This window comes from Bison bison, unplaced genomic scaffold (assembly GCF_000754665.1).
Source record: "Bison bison bison isolate TAMUID 2011002044 unplaced genomic scaffold, Bison_UMD1.0 scf7180017864343, whole genome shotgun sequence".
In the NCBI taxonomy this organism is placed as follows: domain Eukaryota; kingdom Metazoa; phylum Chordata; class Mammalia; order Artiodactyla; family Bovidae; genus Bison; species Bison bison.
Window position 1 is genome coordinate 2,717,521 of NW_011494915.1, and position 18,344 is coordinate 2,735,864.

The following is an 18,344-nucleotide window of genomic DNA, read 5'->3' on the forward strand; positions in this document are numbered from 1 at the left end:
TCCCTTGGACAGCAAGGAGATCCAACCAGACCATCCTAAAGAAAATCAGTCCTGAATATTCATTGAAAGGACTGATGCTGAAGCTGAAACTCTTAATACTTTGGCCACCTGATGTGAAGAACTGACTCATTGGAAAAGACCCTCATGCTGGGAAAGATTGAAGGCAGGAGGAGAAGGGGACAGCAGGGGATGAGATGGTTGGGTGGCATCACCGACTCAATGGACATGAGTTTGAGTAAACTCCGGGAGCTGGCGATGGACAGGGAACCCTGGCGTGCTGCAGTTCATGGGGTCGCAAGGAATCAGACACGACTGAGTGACTGAACTGAAGTGAACTGTAAAGAATTTTAAGAAGAATGTGATCCCATTTTGACACTGCAAAAGAATTTTTAAAAAAGAAAATAGTAAGTTTTGTGTTCAATTTTTACTATTCTCTTTTCTTGCTCATGTTTTATTAACGTTTCCATAATGACTGTTTTACCTTTGTAGAAAGAGAAAAATCGTAACTTTATTCAAACCATATAAACTATGAGGGTAATAGACAACTTGAATGCATTTGGGTGTTGCAAGGCTCTGACACCATCATGTCTGCTCCCCCCGCCCCCGCCCCTGCTATCTCTCAGATCTCTGCCGTCTGACCAACTCAGCACTCCAGACAGTGACGAGGATTCACGGCATTCTAAACAGAGGTGCTCAGAGTCTTCTGGAGATATGAAAATCCGCATGTGCTGTTTCAGTTACGTCCTGAAAAGTCTGACCTCCCTACTTGCAATTAGAGGGTGCTCTTGACTCGTGTGCTTCCAGCCCTCCAGCCCTGGCTGAGTCTTACATGTCCCCCAGTCGTGCTTTTTTTTTTTTTACTGGGTGCCAGGGGAAGGTGATGCTGTAGGCTTAAACTGCTCCAAAAAGCCTGGAAGAACTATAGAGCTAAGAAAGAGGGGGAAAAAAACCCAGGCTGACACGCCATGGTGAGGCCAGTCGTGCTTTTTAGGAGAAACCAAAAAGCAAGCTGAAGAGGCACCAGGTCTGGAAGGATTCCGCAAGCTGGACAGTGATAAAGGGAAACGAACCTGTGTTCTGGTTTCCCAAGGTCTTGCCAGCCAGGCTGTCGCAGAGCCTTAGTCTGGGCCAGTCAGGCCTCACGAAGCCCCTCTGTGCCAGCAAGCCTGTCTCTCTTGAGATACTGTATTGACCTGCCCTCAAGGAGACCCTCATCTAGTGGGAGAGGTGAGTGGTCAGATGGCCCCTCCTGGTTGGCGGTACACGAAGGGTGGGTGCAGCCCCCCCTGGGAGCACCGAGGACGGGCCTTCACCCACATTTGGAGGCTCAGGGAATCTTCCCCAAGGAGGTAACGCTTAACACGGACATTCCTTTAGCGCTGAAGTGGAGAGCAGGTAATGTACTCTTTCTCCTAGAAGGGACAGGGTAATGTTCTCAACCTCCACTGAATCATCTGAAGTGATTCTGAAGTCACTTTCTGGGGAAGTTGGGGGCTGGGGCTCTAAACCCTTGTCAGATAATCAGACAAGACCTAAGAAAAGTCAGGAAGGGAAATAAGCCTGGGGATGTGGGGTACAGCAACCAGACTCAAAGCCAGGCTTCGAGTCTGACCCAGTCTCTGATGACGGGGCGGGACCAAGAGGGAGAGTAGGAGCCAGCTTGGCTGCGGGCAGGGGTAGGGCGGAGGCGGAGGGACGGAAGCACAGGGAGCCGTAGACGGCGAAGCGGTGCAGCTCGCGGAAGGCCACCAGGGGGAGCTCGAGGTAGCTATTGCTACTGCAATTTGCTCCCTGGCGATTGTGGCTTGCTTTTTTGTTTTCCTTCTTTTTTTTTTTAATTGGAAGAAAATTACTTTACAATGTAGTGTTGGTTTTTGCCATACAACAACGTGAATTAGTCATAATTTTATATATCTCCACCCTCCCTCTTGAGCCTCCCGCTTCCCCCAACTCCACCCCTCTGCTGCTAAGTCACTTCAGTCGTGTCCGACTCTGTGCGACCCCATAGACGGCAGCCCACCAGGCTCCCCCGTCCCTGGGATTCTCCAGGCAAGAACACTGGAGTGGGGTGCCATTTCCTCCTCCAATGCATGAAAGTGAAAAGTGAAAGTGAAGTCGCTCAGTCGTGTCCGGGACCCTCAGCGACCCCATGGACTGCAGCCTTCCAGGCTCCTCCATCCATGGGATACTCTTCTAGGCAAGAGTACTGGAGTGGGGTGCCATTGCCTCCACCCCTCTAGGTCATCACAGAGCAGCACTAGGCTGGGTTCCCTGTGTTATACAACAATTTCCCACTAGCTTTCTGTTTTACACATGTTAGTTAATCATGTCCAACTCTTTGTGACCCTGTGGACTGTAGCCCTCCGGGCTGTCTGTCCATGGTATTCTCCAAGCAAGAATACTAGAGTGGGTAGTCATTCCCTTCTCCAGGGGATCTTCCAGGATCTTCCAGGAATCAAACCTGGGTCTTCTGTGTTGCAGGCAGATTCTTTACCGTGTGAGCCACCAGGGAAACCCATTTTATGCATGATCATGTACATATACATGAGAGCAGTATATATGTCAATGATACATTCTCAGTTTGTCCCACACTCGCCTTCTCCTGCTGTGCCCACAAATCCAATGCTCATTGCAACACTAATTACAGTAGCTGTGATTATGGTTTTAAGGTTCTTCAGCCTTTGGTGTCAGGAGGAGTAAAACCCTTTACAAGACCCAACCAGGCATTGAGAGAAGAGAGGGACCAGGATAGAGGAAATGCTGTTTGACATTAACCCTAATAGGGTATGCATGACTTAACAAGGCTGGCGAGGAAGAGCAGAGATGCCTTCACATGGTTAGTGGCTAAAGAGAGACCAGTCTGTGAATTTCCCCAAGGTCAGCCATGCACTCCACCCTCCTGACAGCTTGCCTCGATCCATCGCCCCTCCTGAGCTGTTTCCAGAGACGTGTTCCCTTTACTTCACATCTTTGGTATCCATCAGCGTGAGGGAACCTTCCCCAACCACCCAGCCAGGAAGTCCTGTCCTGCGCTCTCTCTCTCTCTCAAACAGGCTTGTGCGTCCACAAGCGTTGTGTCTATTGATACTGACCTCTGGGTCCACTGTTTGCTTCTTGCTCGTTGGTTTCTCTCCCACTTGTGTTTCCAGGGCTGGAGCTTGTCTTGTTCATCACAACCTGGTGCTTAGAACAGCGGCTGGCATGTGGTGTGGCTCGATTTTAAAAAAGCACTGAATGAGTGAGAAGTGATTGTGTCTGAGGGGAGGAAAACAAGCTCTGGACTCAGATGCAGACACACCTTAGGACTGAGCCCATCTCCACCACTTACCCTTGGGTGAACTTTGAGTCTTGACTTGTAAGACGGGTTATGCAAAAACTGTGGATTTGCAAAGAGCCTAGTGTCAAAGACGATTCAAACCCTGGAGTGTCCATTATTGACTACAACCCTCTAGACCAGTACTGCTGTAAGAAGCTTGGTTCTGATGGAAATGTTCTGTGTCCAAAATGGCAGCCACTGGCTATGTGTGACTGCTGAGTGCTTGAAATGCTTGTAGCTGAGGAACTGAAATTTTCATTTTATTTCATTTTACTTTGCTTTCAATTTAAACAGCCACATGTGGCTAGTGGCTACCATACTGGACAGTAGAATCCCAGAGACCCTTATTTGTTCCTTTGCTAATGCTTTTCTCCCACACACAGATGGAGTTTCTCTGTGCCTCAGTTTCCTTATCTTCAGTTCAGTCGCTCAGTCGTGTCCAATTCTTTGCAACTCCGTGAATCGCAGCACGCCAGGCCTCCCTGTCCATCACCAACTCCTGGAGTTCACTCAGACTCACGTCCATCAAGTCAGTGATGCCATCCAGCCATCTCATCCTCTGTCGTCCCCTTCTCCTCCTGCCCCCAATCCCTCCCAGCATCAGGGTCTTTTCCAATGAGTCAACTCTTCGCATGAGGTGGCCAAAGTACTGGAGTTTCAGCTTTAGCATCATTCCTTCTTCCAAAGAACACCCAGGGCTGATCTCCTTTAGAATAGACTGGTTGGATCTCCTTGCAGTCCAAGGGACTCTCAAGAGTCTTCTCCAACACCACAGTTCAAAAGCATCGATTCTTCGGTGCTCAGCTTTCTTCACAGTCCAACTCTCACATCCATACATGACGACAGGAAAAATCATAGCCTTGAATAGACAGACCTTTGTTGGCAAAGTAATGTCTCTGCTTTTTAATATGCTATCTAGGTTGCTCATAACTTTTCTTCCAAGGAATAAGCATCTTTTAATTTCATGACAGCAATCACCATCTCCAGTGATTTTGGAGCCCCAAAAAATAAAGTCAACCACTGTTTCCACATCTATTTCCCATGAAGTGATGGGACCAGATGCCATGATCTTCATTTTCTGAATGTTGAGCTTTAAGCCAACTTTTTCACTCTCCTCTTTCACTTTCATCAAGAGGCTCTTTAGTTCTTCTTCACTTTCTGCCTTAAGGGTGGTGTCATCTGCATATCTGAGGTTATTGATATTTCTCCCGGAAATCTTGATTCCAACTTGTGCTTCTTCCAGCCCAGCATTTCTCATGATGTACTCTACATAGAAGTTAAATAAGCAGGATGACAATATACAGCCTTGACGTACTCCTTTTCCTATTTGGAACCAGTCTGTTGTTATAAGACCCCATAAAACTAAAGGCTTTGTTTTCTGGTGAATCTCCATTATCTAGAATGTATTGGCACATAGTAGGCACTCAATACATATTTCTTGAAAGAATAAATAAGTGGATTGATTTGAATACAGGACTTGGATAAAAATCAAGAGTCACAGACTCAAACTCTTTGGGGAGCTTGACAGGGAAAGCAAATGCGTGAAGGGTGATGGTGTAAAAGGGAAGGAGACCGAGGACTGGGGCAGACTGAAGAGAACATGCCCCAGGGGAGGCGTTCAGAGTCATTTCCCCGGAGCAGGGACAGCGCAAGGAGTGCTGTGGTCCAAGCAGAACTCCCATAACTAAAGGACACCCACAGGTGGTGACTCTGGGGGGCTTCCTTGCTCTATAATGACGAGTCTCTGGCTCCACTTTCCAGAGGTTCAACCCTAGGCATCCTCTGAACGGGAAGCATCTAGGATCCAGAGCTCAGAAAACCAGCACCATAGATGCTGCTGCTGAATGAAGGCGTAGTCATTCAGGTTCTCACCCAGTACAGATCTTCCTGAGGGAACAGAATGGTGCCTCAGAACTTACATGTGCCCAAAAAAAAGAAAGAAAGAAAAGAATGAAATGTGACTGGCTTGAGAAACAGGAACGTCAGTCTGGGAGTCGCAGCTGAGTTGACAGCAATGGCAGGGAAAGGGCATGTCTAGAAGGAAGTCTTCTCTTGGACAGGGTTTGTGTTCGGAACACAGAGCATGGAGTCAGAATTCATGAGCTCAGCCTGGGCCATTTACTGGTTTTCTTGAAGAGACCAGCAGGTAGAGTGACCCACACCACGGAAACTGCTGTTTCTTGCTCTCCTCCCAGCCATGCACAGGTGCGTTTACATGGGCACCGTGCAGGTGAACACGGTACTGGCAGGGCTTCTCCGACGTCAGCTCACCTCGTTTGCCTTTCACCAGTGCCCCGATGGTACCAGGAATCCTGCTCTAAGAGTCAGCATCCTTCGTGTGAGTTGTAGCTGTGTGATCTGGGTCACCTCTGGGCAGTAATTAGGTCGATGAGTTCTTCCAACTAAAAGAGTCTATGTCATTCATTGATTCTAAATCAGAAGTGGCTCACTGGAACAGACCTCAGATGTGATTTCTTGGGCCTACTTGTTTTTTTTTAAGTTAGTTAATGTATTAGTTTTCTACTGCTGCTGTAACAAATGCAGTGGTTTAAAACAACACAAATTCATTACCTTACAGGATGGAGGGTGAAAGTCTGACTTAGGTCTCACTGGGCTAAGCAGGGGGCTATGTTCCTTCCTGAAGAGTCTAGGAGAGAATCCTTTTTCTTGCCTTTCCCAATTCTAGAGGCCACTCATATTCCTTGGCTTGTGGCCTCCTTCCTCCATTTTTCAAAACCAGAAACATTTCATCTCTCTGTGTCTTTTTCCTACAGTCACTGATCATGTTTCCCATTGACTGCCTCCCTCTTCCACTTCTAAGAACCCTTGTGATTACACTGGGTCCATCCAAGTTTTCAAGATAATCTCAGTATTTTAAGGGTACTTGACTATATTCTGCCTAGCATAGTAGGCATTTCTAGGCATTTTCCTAGCACAGACTGCGTTTCCTTTTTTTGCAACATATAAATCTTGCTTTTTATTTTTTAAAAAAGATCTAGCAACAGTGGACCCCAACCTTACACTACCAGGCTCCCATTACAGTATGGCAGCGATGAGCTTAGACTCAGCTGCTTCTAGTTTGCCCTAGTCCCCACCCCTACTTATAACCTACCTGCCTAATGTCCGGAATAAAGTACCGTTTACCCTTGCCTTGAGTTACTGTTTTTCCCACCAAGCTCGCTTCTCTCATCTGCATTTTTCTGCTGGCCTCTTCAGCCTTTGAGCCTGCAGCATCTCTTCTTAATTCTTAGGAGATGTCAATGTTACCATTCTTGTTGTCTGTCCATATCAGAAAAATTACATAGCTGTGTATGCAACTGACCCTACCCAACATGTGACATGGGAAAGGGGAGCTCAGTGTTGTATGCAACTCAGGAACTCACCAGCTCATTGCTGGTCTTTGAGGAAGGAGAAATGAGTCAGATATGCTCACAGCAATGAACAAAGCTAACAAGAACCACCATCTCTGGTGTGCCAGGGACTGCACTCTGTGCTTGCCATTTTATTTCACTGAGTCTTCACAATCACTTAATGAGGTTGATGCCATTATTTGGCTCCCCCCACTTCCCTCTGAAAATTGTGGCACAGAGAAATTAGGTTGCCCAAGTTCACACAGCTGGTGTGTAACAAGTTGGGATTCAAAAGTGTTATTTTGATTCCAGACTTGATTCCTATAAATTCTGCCTTTAGAGTGAAAGAACTGTCTATGGTTACAAGCTTTTGAGGGATTAAACTTAGGAAGATGAGCTGGTCCAGAACGATCATTCTACCAGGACTCCAGAATAGATTTGAGTCCCTCTGAGTTCCCAGGTTTACACAGGAAGCCACGGAAACAGGAACAAGGGCTTTCTGTCAGAGGGTCCTGCCCTCGGGAGAATTCTGGCCGTGAAGTTGTCTAGGTTGTCTGGGAGTACAAGCTGCTGGCAAGAGGGCCTGAAACTCTATAATAGATAACGAGAACAGTGGTGGAGGTTGGGGAGGAGGGGGGGTAGTTTATTTTGCAAGAACCTGTCACTTCTGTTGGCTTTTCACACTTTAAATTTAGAACTGTGAACCTATGTAACCTCCCTGGTTTAAAGATAAAGCAGACCCTCTAGTTCTAGACGGGTGGAAGGATATGGGTCTGTGGAGGCGTATCAGACAGCTGGCCACACGCTCTCGCATGCTTCCACCCGAGTTTAATTTGGGGCTTCTTCCTGTGGCAAACGGGAGACTGATTTCTTGCCAAGTGTAAATAGAGTCATATTAGCCAGAACAAATAAAGTGTAGACAATTCTTCTTAATGGGGGCAGAGACCTCATAGGAGCAAACTGACCAAAGCGTTCGTATAACCTGGTGAGAACTCTGTGACTCAGTACCTCTGTGTTCCCATTTTCCAGGGGCGGCCCTGAAGTTTGCCTGCTGTGTTAGTGTATTGTTAACTGGGCCCCTTCCACTTTCAGAAACTTCCAGCTTGGTCAACAACATATATGATCACCCTCCAATGAATAAGTACCATCGACATACGTGTACTACCATGTGTAAAATCCATAGCTAGTGGGAGGCTGCTGTGTAGCACCGGGAGTGCAGCCCCGTGCTCTCTGATGGCCTAGGGATGGTGTAGGGCTCAGGGTGCAAAGGAGGTTCCGAAGGAGGGGTATGGGTATACATATAGCCAGTCCATGTTGCTGTACAACAGAAACAACACATCATCATAAAGCAATTATCCTCCAGTTAAAAATAAATTTCAAATAATCTCTGTGAATAAATAAGTTTCAGAATAAATACTTGATATCATGTTATAGGCATATCTCATTTTATTGTGCTTTGTAGATATTGCATTTTTTAAATTGAAGGTTTGTGGCAACCCTGTGTTGAGCAAATCTAACGGTACCATCTTCCCAAAAGCATTTGTTCACTTCGTGTCTCTGTATCATATTTTGGGAGTTCTCATAATATTTCAAAGCTTGATTATACTTGTTATGGTGATCTGGGCTCTTACAATGACACACTGAAGTCTCAGGTTAGCATTTTTGGCAATAAAACATTTTAAAATTAAGGTATGTACATTCTTTCTTTTTTTTTTAATTTTATTTTATTTTTAAACTTTACATAAAGACTACAGTTTAAATGTAAACATAGTTTTTATATGTCCCAGGAAACCAAAAACTTCACGTGACTTGCTTTATTGTGAAATTTATTGTGGTGGTCTGAAACCAAACCCACAATGCCTCTGAGGTCTGCCTGCATCTGTCTTTTTTGTTTTGATTCCCAAGAGAAACAGACAAAATTAATCCGTGACTGAGAGCATCATAGAAAGTTAGAGCTGAAAAGAAGCTCTAGAAATTTTCTGGAGAAAGGGAACAAACCTGTGACACCTGTACTTTATGCCAGACACGGTTCAGGCACAAGGCACGAGCATTTGCCCCACGACTGCCCAGAGAGACGCTGAGCATTAACGGCTTCTGTCAAAGATGAGGAAACTCCATAAAGGGCTCAAGGCCAGACACCCAGTTGATGGTATGCCTCTGATTGGAGCCTAAGCCGGGAATTCTCCATCTCTGGACCCCACAATCTCTTCCTTACCCCAGGCCTCCTCTTTTTCTTCCCCTTGACATTCTGGGGACAAATGAAAGAGGAATGGCATATGCACCCTGGAAGAGTTATGGACTTTTTACTGTTGTTGTGCTATGATCTGAATGGTCTTGTCCCCCAGAGCTGATTTGTTGAAATCCTGACCCCCAGTGTGCTGGTATTAGAAGACAGGGCTGTTAGGAGAGGTTTAGATCAAAACCTCTTGCAAATAGGATCAGTGCCCTGATAAAAGAGACCCTAGAGAGTTTCCTCTCCCCTTCTACCACACGAGGACATAGTGAACATGTGTTATGAGCCGGGAAGGGGGCTCGCATCAGAACACAATCGTGCTGGCGCCTTGCTCTTGAACTTCCAGGCCCCGGAACTGTGAGAGAAAATTTCTGTGGTTTTAAGCCCCCCAGTCTGCAGTGTTTTGTTTCAGCAGCCTGAACTAAGACAGGCTGCAAGCAACAGAACCCAACTTTGTGCTATCTGAGCAATAGGGTAGTTTATTAGGAGGATACAGGGTAACTCATATTATTTAAAAGGATGGTTTAAGAACCAGACTTGAGTACAAAGATGCCGGACAACTCCAGGGGTCTTCACAGCAGAGGGACATAGATTTCTTCAGGGTCTCAGGATAAAATGAGTGAGGGCTGGTCATTCTCTCCCCTACTTTACTCCTCTCCTGGGCCCCCATCCCATCCCCACTCAGCCTGAGCCACCAGCCTGTCATCCAGGTTAGTGTCTCCTTACCAGTGGGCACTGTCAGGGGAGTCAGTGAGCGGCAGCTACTAACCCCCCATTAGCATTGCTAACCTGTTTTTTTCTTTTTTTTTAATTAGAGAAAAGTGTAGATACACCAAGAATCATTATTTATTTATTTTTAAAGATCTAATGAAATGAGAGCTTATCATAAAAATAATAAAACTGAGAAGGAAATTTGGTTGTTTCCGTGGCCTGTAACATTTTAAAATAACAAGTGGAATTATGGCTGATAAAGTTACATTATTGCTTATTATCAGGAAAAGCAACATGAGGACATTTCATGGACAGTGGGGGCATTAACATATTTCAAGGAGCTATATACCTTAAATTATATAGATATGTCAAACATATCTCAATAAAACTGGAAGATATAATGAAAAACAAAAAACACTCCCTAAAACATCTTACCTATATCAATACAACCTATGCAAGGTTAAACATCTCCCATTTAACAATGTTTCTCTGAAATCAGATTGATTATATTCTTTGCAGCCAAAGATGCAGAAGCTCTATAGAGTCAGCAAAAACAAAACTGGGAACTGACTGTGGCTCAGATCATGAACTCCTTATTGCCAAATTCAGACTGAAATTGAAGAAAGTGGAGAAAACCACTAGACCATTCAGGTATGACCTAAATCAAATCCCTTATGACTATACAGTGGAAGTGAGAAATAGATTTAAGGGCCTAGATCTAATAGATAGAGTGCCTGATGAACTACGGAATGAGGTTCGTGACATTGTACAGGAGACAGGGATCAAGACCATCCCCATGGAAAAGAAATGCAAAAAAGCAAAATGGCTGTCTGGGGAGGCCTTACAAATAGCTGTGAAAAGAAGAGAAGTGAAAAGCAAAGGAGAAAAGGAAAGATATGCCCATTTGAATGCAGAGTTCCAAAGAATAGCAAGGAGAGATAAGAAAGCCTTCCTCAGCAATAAGTGCAAAGAAATAGAGGAAAACAATAGCATGGGAAAGACTAGCGATCTCTTCAAGAAAATTAGAGATACCAAAGGAACATTTCATGCAAAGATGGGCTCAATAAAGGACAGAAATGGTATGGACCTAACAGAAGCAGAAGAGATTAATAAGAGGTGGCAAGAATACACAGAACTGTACAAAAAAGATCTTCACGACCCTGATAATCATGATGGTGTGATCACTCACCTAGAGCCAGACATCTTGGAATGTGAAGTCAAGTGGGCCTTAGGAAGCATCACTATGAACAAAGCTAGTGGAGGTGATAGAATTCCAGTTGAGCTATTTCAAATCCTGAAAAGTGATGCTGTGAAAGTGTTGTGCTCAATATGCCAGCAAATTTGGAAAACTCAGCGGTGGCCACAGGACTGGAAAAGGTCAGTTTTCATTCCAATCCCTAAGAAAGGCAATGCCAAAGAATGCTCAAACTACCTCACAATTGCACTCATCTCACACACTAGTAAAGTAATGCTCAAAATTCTCCAAGCCAGGCTTCAGCAATATGTGAACTGTGAACTTCCAGATGTTCAAGTTGGTTTTAGAAAAGGCAGAGGAACCAGAGACCAAATTGCCAACATCCGCTGGATCATGGAAAAAGTGAGAGAGTTCCAGATAAATAAACATCTATTTCTACTTTATTGACTATGCCAAAGCCTTTGATTGTGTGGATCACAACAAACTGTGGAAAATTCTGAAAGCGATGGGAATACCAGACCACCTGACCTGCCTCTTGAGAAACCTGTATGCAGGTCAGGAAGCAACAGTTAGAACTGGACATGGAACAACAGTCTGGTTCCAAATAGGAAAGGGAGTATGTCAAGACTGTATATTGTCACCCTGCTTATTTAACTTCTATGCAGAGTACATCATGCGAAATGCTGGGTTGGACGAAGCACAAGCTGGAATCAAGATTGCCAGGAGAAATATCAGTAACCTCAGATATGCAGATGACACCATTCTTATGGAAGAAAGTGAAGAAGAACTCAAAAGCCTCTTGATGAAAGTGAAAGAGGAGAGTGAAAAACTTGGCTTAAAGCTCAACATTCAGAAAATGAAGATCATGGCATCTGGTCCCATCACTCCATGGGAAATAGACAGGGAAACAGTGGAAACAGTGGTTGACTTTATTTTTTTGGGCTCCAAAGTCACTGCGGATGGTGAGTGCAGCCATGAAATTAAAAGACACTTACTCCTTGGAAGGAAAGTTATGACCAATCTAGATAGCATATTAAAAAGCAGAGCCATTACTTTGCTGACAAAGGTCCGTCTAGTCAAGGCTATGGTTTTTCCAGTGCTCATGTATGGATGTGAGAGTTGGACTATAAAGATAGCTGAGCACAGAAGAATTGATGCTTTTGAACTGTGGTGCTGGAGAAGACTCTTGAGAGTCCCTTGGACTGCAAGGAGTTCCAACCAGTCCATCCTAAAGGAGATCAGTCCTGGGTGTTCATTGGAAGGACTGATGTTGAAGCTGAAACTCCAGTGCTTTGGCCACCTGATGTGAAGAGCTGACTCATTTGAAAAGACCCTGATGCTGGGAAAGATTGAGTGTAGGAGGAGAAGGGGACGACAGAGGATGAGATGGTTGGACAGCATCACCAACTCAGTGCACGTGGGTTTGGGTGGACTCCGGGAGTTGGTGATGGACAGGGAGGCCTGGCGTGCTGTGGTTCATGGGGTCGCAAAGAGTTGGACACAACTGAGCGACTGAACTGAACAATGTTTCTCATGCAATTCAACATTAAATAATTTTTGATTCAACCCTAATAAATTTTGGCATCTCTCTCTTTATAATAGCAAAGAACAAATCCTTTGAGATTTTCAAGTTAATTTGAGATCAAAATTATATTTTGTATAGGGTTTGTATTGGATAAGGCAAAACACCAAAAACTGTCAAAATGACAAAATATTTGAGAACTCAAAGACAAAAATTCCTTTCTTTCATAGCCTAAAGAATATGGTTGGTACACATTGTTCTAGGGCTTCCCAGGTGGCTCAGGGGTTAAGAATCCTCCTACCAATGAAGAAAATGCAGAAGACGCAGGTTCCAACCCTGGGTTGAGAAGATCCCCTGGAGTAGGAAATGGCAACCCACTCCAGTATTCTTGCCTGGGAAATCTCATGGACAGAGAAGCCTGGTGGGCTACAGTTCATAGGGTCGCAAAGAGTCAGACACAACTGAGTGACTGAACACACATGCACACACAAACTCTTCTAGATAAATACTGGTTATTCACCAAGTAAAATTTCCATGTTTGGAAACAACATCTCTCAGTGGAAAGAGTCGTAGCATCAGACAGGTTTGGTTTCAAATCCTTCTAGTTATCTGTGAGGCCTTGGACAAGCATTCTGCTCTTTCTTACAATCTGTAAAATGGGCATATATGCCCCTATCTTCCTTTTACAAAGAGCAGTCAAATAGATCACATAGTATTATAGAAGAAGATTCTAGAATTTCTTTTCTCCAAACCCTTGAGGTTTCACAGAAGGGTTGGATAGACAAATTATCTGTTTTCTAGATGCATCCTCTTTGCTCCAAAACCCGAATCCACTCCTTCTAAGGGATCCGTTGTCTCTAGGAACACAGTCATGGGAAACTCTGACATTCACCCATAGGAAGGTGTAAAGGACTGAAGAGACCAAACACGGTGTCTCTCCTATTTGGAAGATGCACTCTGTCTGGGTCAAAAATCTGGAAGGTCAGATATAAACTGGTGGTCAGGGCACTGATATGGTCAAGGAAGCTAACATCAGAGGCTCCAGATATAGCATGGTGGCCGCAAGCACCAGGGCTGCAATGAGACAGGCACATTCAGAGTGAAAACCAACAGCTAAGTGGCTTGTCAAGACTGGAGAGCTAAGTTGTGAGAGAAGAACAGACGGAAATCTGCCTGGCCTGAGTTGGAACTCGCCCTCCATACTGACTCGCCATGGAAACTTGGGCACGCGAATTCTGGTCTCTCAGGGTCTATAAAATTGCTCATCTACTTACACACAGGTCTTTCATGAGGATGAAATGTGCTGAGAGCTATAACAGATTTGATCCATGCTGGGCTGCTGGGCTTCTCTTCATCTTAGGGGCAGGTAGAGCTTCCCAGGTAGCACTAGTGGTCAAGAACTCACCTGCCAATGCAAGAGACGGAAGAGTAGGTTCGATTTCTGGGTTGGGAAGATCCCTTGGAGGAGGACATGGCAACCCACTCCAATATTTTTGCCTGGAGAATCGCCATGGAGGGAGGAGCCTGGCGGGCTACAGTGCATCGGGTCATAAAGGGTTGAACACGGCTGAAGCGACTGAGCACGCAGGGATGGGTATGCTCTTCCAGGGCCCACAGCTCTCCCTGGGAGGGTGGGCTAGAGTAGGCCACAGTCATGTTTGCGGGGCTTCGGGGAACATTGCTTTTGCTTTTCTTGCACACACTCTACCCCTCCTCCATTGCCTTTCTCCAGCTTGCCTGGGGAGGCGGAGGAGGAGGGGGGCAAGGTTTTTTTCTCCTTTATCAAGCTGAGACACCTGCCTTCCTCTCTCTGGCTGTCTGCCCACAGCCCACCCACCCTTGAGGGCACTTGGGGAGTTTCCCTTTGCGGCAGAGCTATCTGGGGATAGGCTGCCCAAAGCGAAATATAGGGCAAATGAGGAAGACCGGCTTGACAGGAAGTCCAAATAAGCACTTCCTCCCACCCACCTTCCACATTCTGACGCACCTCAGCCAAAACAACCGAGAAAGAGAGACACAGAGAGAGGATGAAAAATACACATTTTTTGAAAAGAATGAAATTGTCAGCTCTGAGGAAGTGGAAACTATTGCTGCTCATTACCTCACAAGCAGCAACTGGTTCATGCTTTCCTGCTGCCTATCCCGGGATGGATGGGGGTGGTGACTGTGTCCAGACGGGGGTGGTCGCCAGGACACAAAGCCCAGGGCGGCCTGGAGAAGCGCTGCCCTGGGGCTCGCCTGAGCTGCTCCCCGCACTCCCGCTCCAGCCTCCGGGAACGTGGGGAGGAGCATCGCTGTACATGGGGCAGCCACTGCAGGCCTGCCCCTCCCGGCACACACGCCCCAGGCAGGGCCCGCTCTGTCTAGTGTACGGCTGCATGGTGCAGGGGGTGGCCAGCCCACCGAATGGCCAGGACTCCGTCCTGTGCCCCCGGTTGGAACCTCCTGGGTGGGTGGAGCCCTCAGTATCCAGAGGGATTGCACACAGAGGGTGCTTCCAGTGTGGCCTGGGAGAGCAGAGCGGAGAATGGGCTCCTCCCTGGGAGCTTACGGCTACAGCTCTTCTTCCCACTGTAGACAAACATGGACAGGCCCCAAGGAAAACTTCCAGGAGAGATTCACCTTGGCCTCAGGGGATGCATGGGGCCGTAACAGGTTAGTGGAGGTGAAACTGGAGTGAACCCCTGTGAGGGCGGTCTCTCCATGGCCCGCAGTGCCCCGAGGTGCCACTGTCTCTGGGCCACAGGCCACCACTTGGTCTCTTTTCCCCAGCCAATGCCCTCTGTCCAAATCACGTCTGAATAAGCATGTCCTCCCTTCCACTTTCCAGCTCCGTGGGTCCCTCTCCTAAATGCGTCAACGGGCTCCTAAACACAGGCTCTCCTTCATGGTCTCTATGTTTCCATTCCCCCCTAGTCCCCAAGCGACAGCTCCTATCCCTGCCCATCCCCGCCCCCCACCCCCAGGCTGCAACCCACAAGCCTCTTCTAGCAAATTGCGTTTTTCTCACTTCTAAAATTAGCTGTGAAGAAAGGCACTTATCTCCTCATCTCATTCTTCTGTGGGTTAGTAGGAAAAAGAGCTTCAAGTCTGGACTGGGCAGGGTGGGGTAGGGGGCACATTAGGAGATCCTCCCCCCACTCTGGGTTGCAGTGTGCACCGCTCCCATAGCCACTTTATGTCTCTAAGACCTAATAATCTGACATGTTGCTCCCTGCAAGATTTGCTTTCTTGTCCACAGGCTCTGTTGGAGGTATATTTAAAATCCGTACCCCAAGAGCCCCCATCCCCATGTACTGATATGACCTGCTGTTATTGTGCACAGACCATTCACGATTGCCCTAACCTGGAGAAAGATATTACAAGGCCTTAGAAGGCCTCCATAACCTTTCAGTTTGAGCAAAACCCCCTCATGAGTTCTGCTTTTCCCTCTGGCTGGAGGAGAGAGAGATGGGAGAGGGTGTTCACCCCTCAAGCCACGGCTCTACATCACCTAGCCTTACCTGCTCTCTGTTCTCTGCTCTGCTTTGTGCTTGAAGTCAAGCCCGCTGTGAGCTGGCCCCAGCTTTCCTCGCCCCGGCATCTCCTCTGCTCTCATGACTGCCCATTTTATAGGTGTGGAACCTGAGGCCAGGCCAAGTGAGCTGAGCTGCCCCAGGTTACTCTGGTCTTTCTGGTATCCTGAGCCTCTCTTGGGGGCCAACTAGCCCCGCCCCTGGAACTTCTGGAATTCTCCAGCCAGGGACAGGAGCTGTGAAACTCATGAGTGTTGGGAAATCACCGAGGACTGGGGAAGTGGAAGGCTCCAGCCTGAAGCAGCCCACTTCCCCTTGCGTCACCTGTGCTGCTGGCCCAGCTGCCCTTTCTGAGGAATGGGTCTATGACCCTGTGGGGAAGGGGGCACCGAAGACCTGCCTCAGAGAAAGTGCTGTGTCCTCTTCTTAACCAGCCCTGGTCGCCAGCCTCACCTGCTTTTTGTGGAAGGCAGACTGATAGAGAGGACGCTGCATAGGCTCTGGAGACCCAGCCAGGTTTGAACCTCCGCTCCACCCTGTGCAATTTATGGAACATCTGAGAGTCCGAGGTGGTACAGAGGTCAAGATCAGGGGCTCTGGACTTAGAGACAGTTGCAGACAAGACCTGCTGCACCACCTACCTGCTGGGTGCAAGGGTGGCAAGAAGTTTTACCTCCCTGAGCCTGAGCTTTCCCTTCTGTGAGCAGGAGTGATAACAGTGCCCACAATTGGTGCAGAGTCCTCAGGCTACTCCTTGGCACAGTGATTCTTGGTGATTCCCATTGTCATCACTGTCATCCAGGTTTCTTAACTGCTATGTCTCTCTTTTACATGGGTCTAGAGATTGTCCATCTTGGCCACATTCATTGGATAATTCTTCCAAAAGAACCTCATGTTTAGCTGTAAGTTAATTCCAACTTCTGCTTTTCTGTAGATTTGGATTCTTGTGAGTATGGATAAATGTCATTTTAAAAATTGCTTCTCTTTCTGAGGATGATCTTGAATGTTCCTTTCCACAGAGGTGCACAGGTATGGAATGTTTTGTTTGCTCATGAACCATAGCCCAAGACACACACACTCCATACTATGCCACATCACATATCACACACAGGTTCAGAATGCCTTCCCTCAGCTGCCTCTTCCAAGGCCCTGCTTCCATCCCAGCTAACTCTATGATATCTTCTTTGACTTCTTTATGTGGAAGCCACTTATCTATCTTCCTCTCTTTTCAAATGGGCTTTTTATCATTTGCTGCTCTTCTAGGGATTTAAAAAGTGAAGGGACCTCTCCCATCTGTGGTAGAACTTTTGAGCAGCAGGCCATGCTTTCTAGGGCACGGTCAGTTGCAGAGAGCACTGAGGTTCCAGGCCTGTGAGAAGTGCTCGGCCTGGGCTGCCTCAGCTGATGCCTCTGGCGCCCTTGGAGGTGAGGATGACATTAGCTCAGGTTCATGGACACCTCCATAAAGGTGCTTAGTCCGGGGTAAAGGGCAGATCCCATTTACACGAAGACCTGGCGAGGTTGGTGTGTAACAGTGAGGGTGGGGCTCCTGAGGTTGTGTATAAGGTGGAAACTGCGTGGCCAAAGCGATCTTTGAAAAAGCTTCAGGAAGGCATCACTTCAGGGGCCAACTCAGTAAATGCAACAGACTCAAACATCAGGACAGTCGTTTGTGGGTGCCTATGGAGCTCTAGAGGGGTGAACTTGGAGCCTGTGATGTTACACGGATAGGTTTGCTTTTGACACTGGGTTCACCCTCAGTCAAGGAGATGCTCAGGGTCTGAGAAACCAACAGAGAGAACCCAGACTCCCATCTGCTATCTCCAGGGATGTGCTCTTTAGATAGAAATGTGGACGAATAAATAGTAGATAGAATGTCTAGGGGGAACAACAGTGACTAGACTACATGGCAACATCAGTAGCAATTGTTATTTTTTATTTTTTTCCTTCCTTAAGTTTTCTAGTTAAGCGCATCTAAAGTTTTATGTGCATATGAAGCAATTTTTCTGTTCCTGTTTTACACATATGGAAACTGAGCTTCCTAGAGTTTAAGTCTTTGCCTGAGGTTGCCCAGCATGGAAACAGGTATATCTGAAATGAAGCCAGGGGATTGTCCTGCTGGTCCAGTGGTTAAGACTTCACGCTTGCACAGCAGGGGCCCGGGTTCAGTCCCTGGTCAGGGAACTAGCGCCCATGTGCCGCACCTAAAGATCCTGTGTGTTGCAGCCAAGGCCTGCTGCCGCCAAATAAACAGATGAAGAAGAAGATGAAAGAAAGAAAGAAACGAAGCCCAGGTCTTCCCAGTGGTGCTCCTTTCTCAGTTCTGGATCCCAACTCACTGACTCAGAGGATCCACTTGTAATAACTATAAGGGGCAGCTAAAGAAGCTCAACTTTACGCTCTTGAGAGAAACTGAGCCGTGGTTGGAAAGCGTTGAAAGGTCATGTTCCTTCCCCTTCACTGATGTGGGAGATTGTCTATATTTTAGGTGAACCGTCAAAT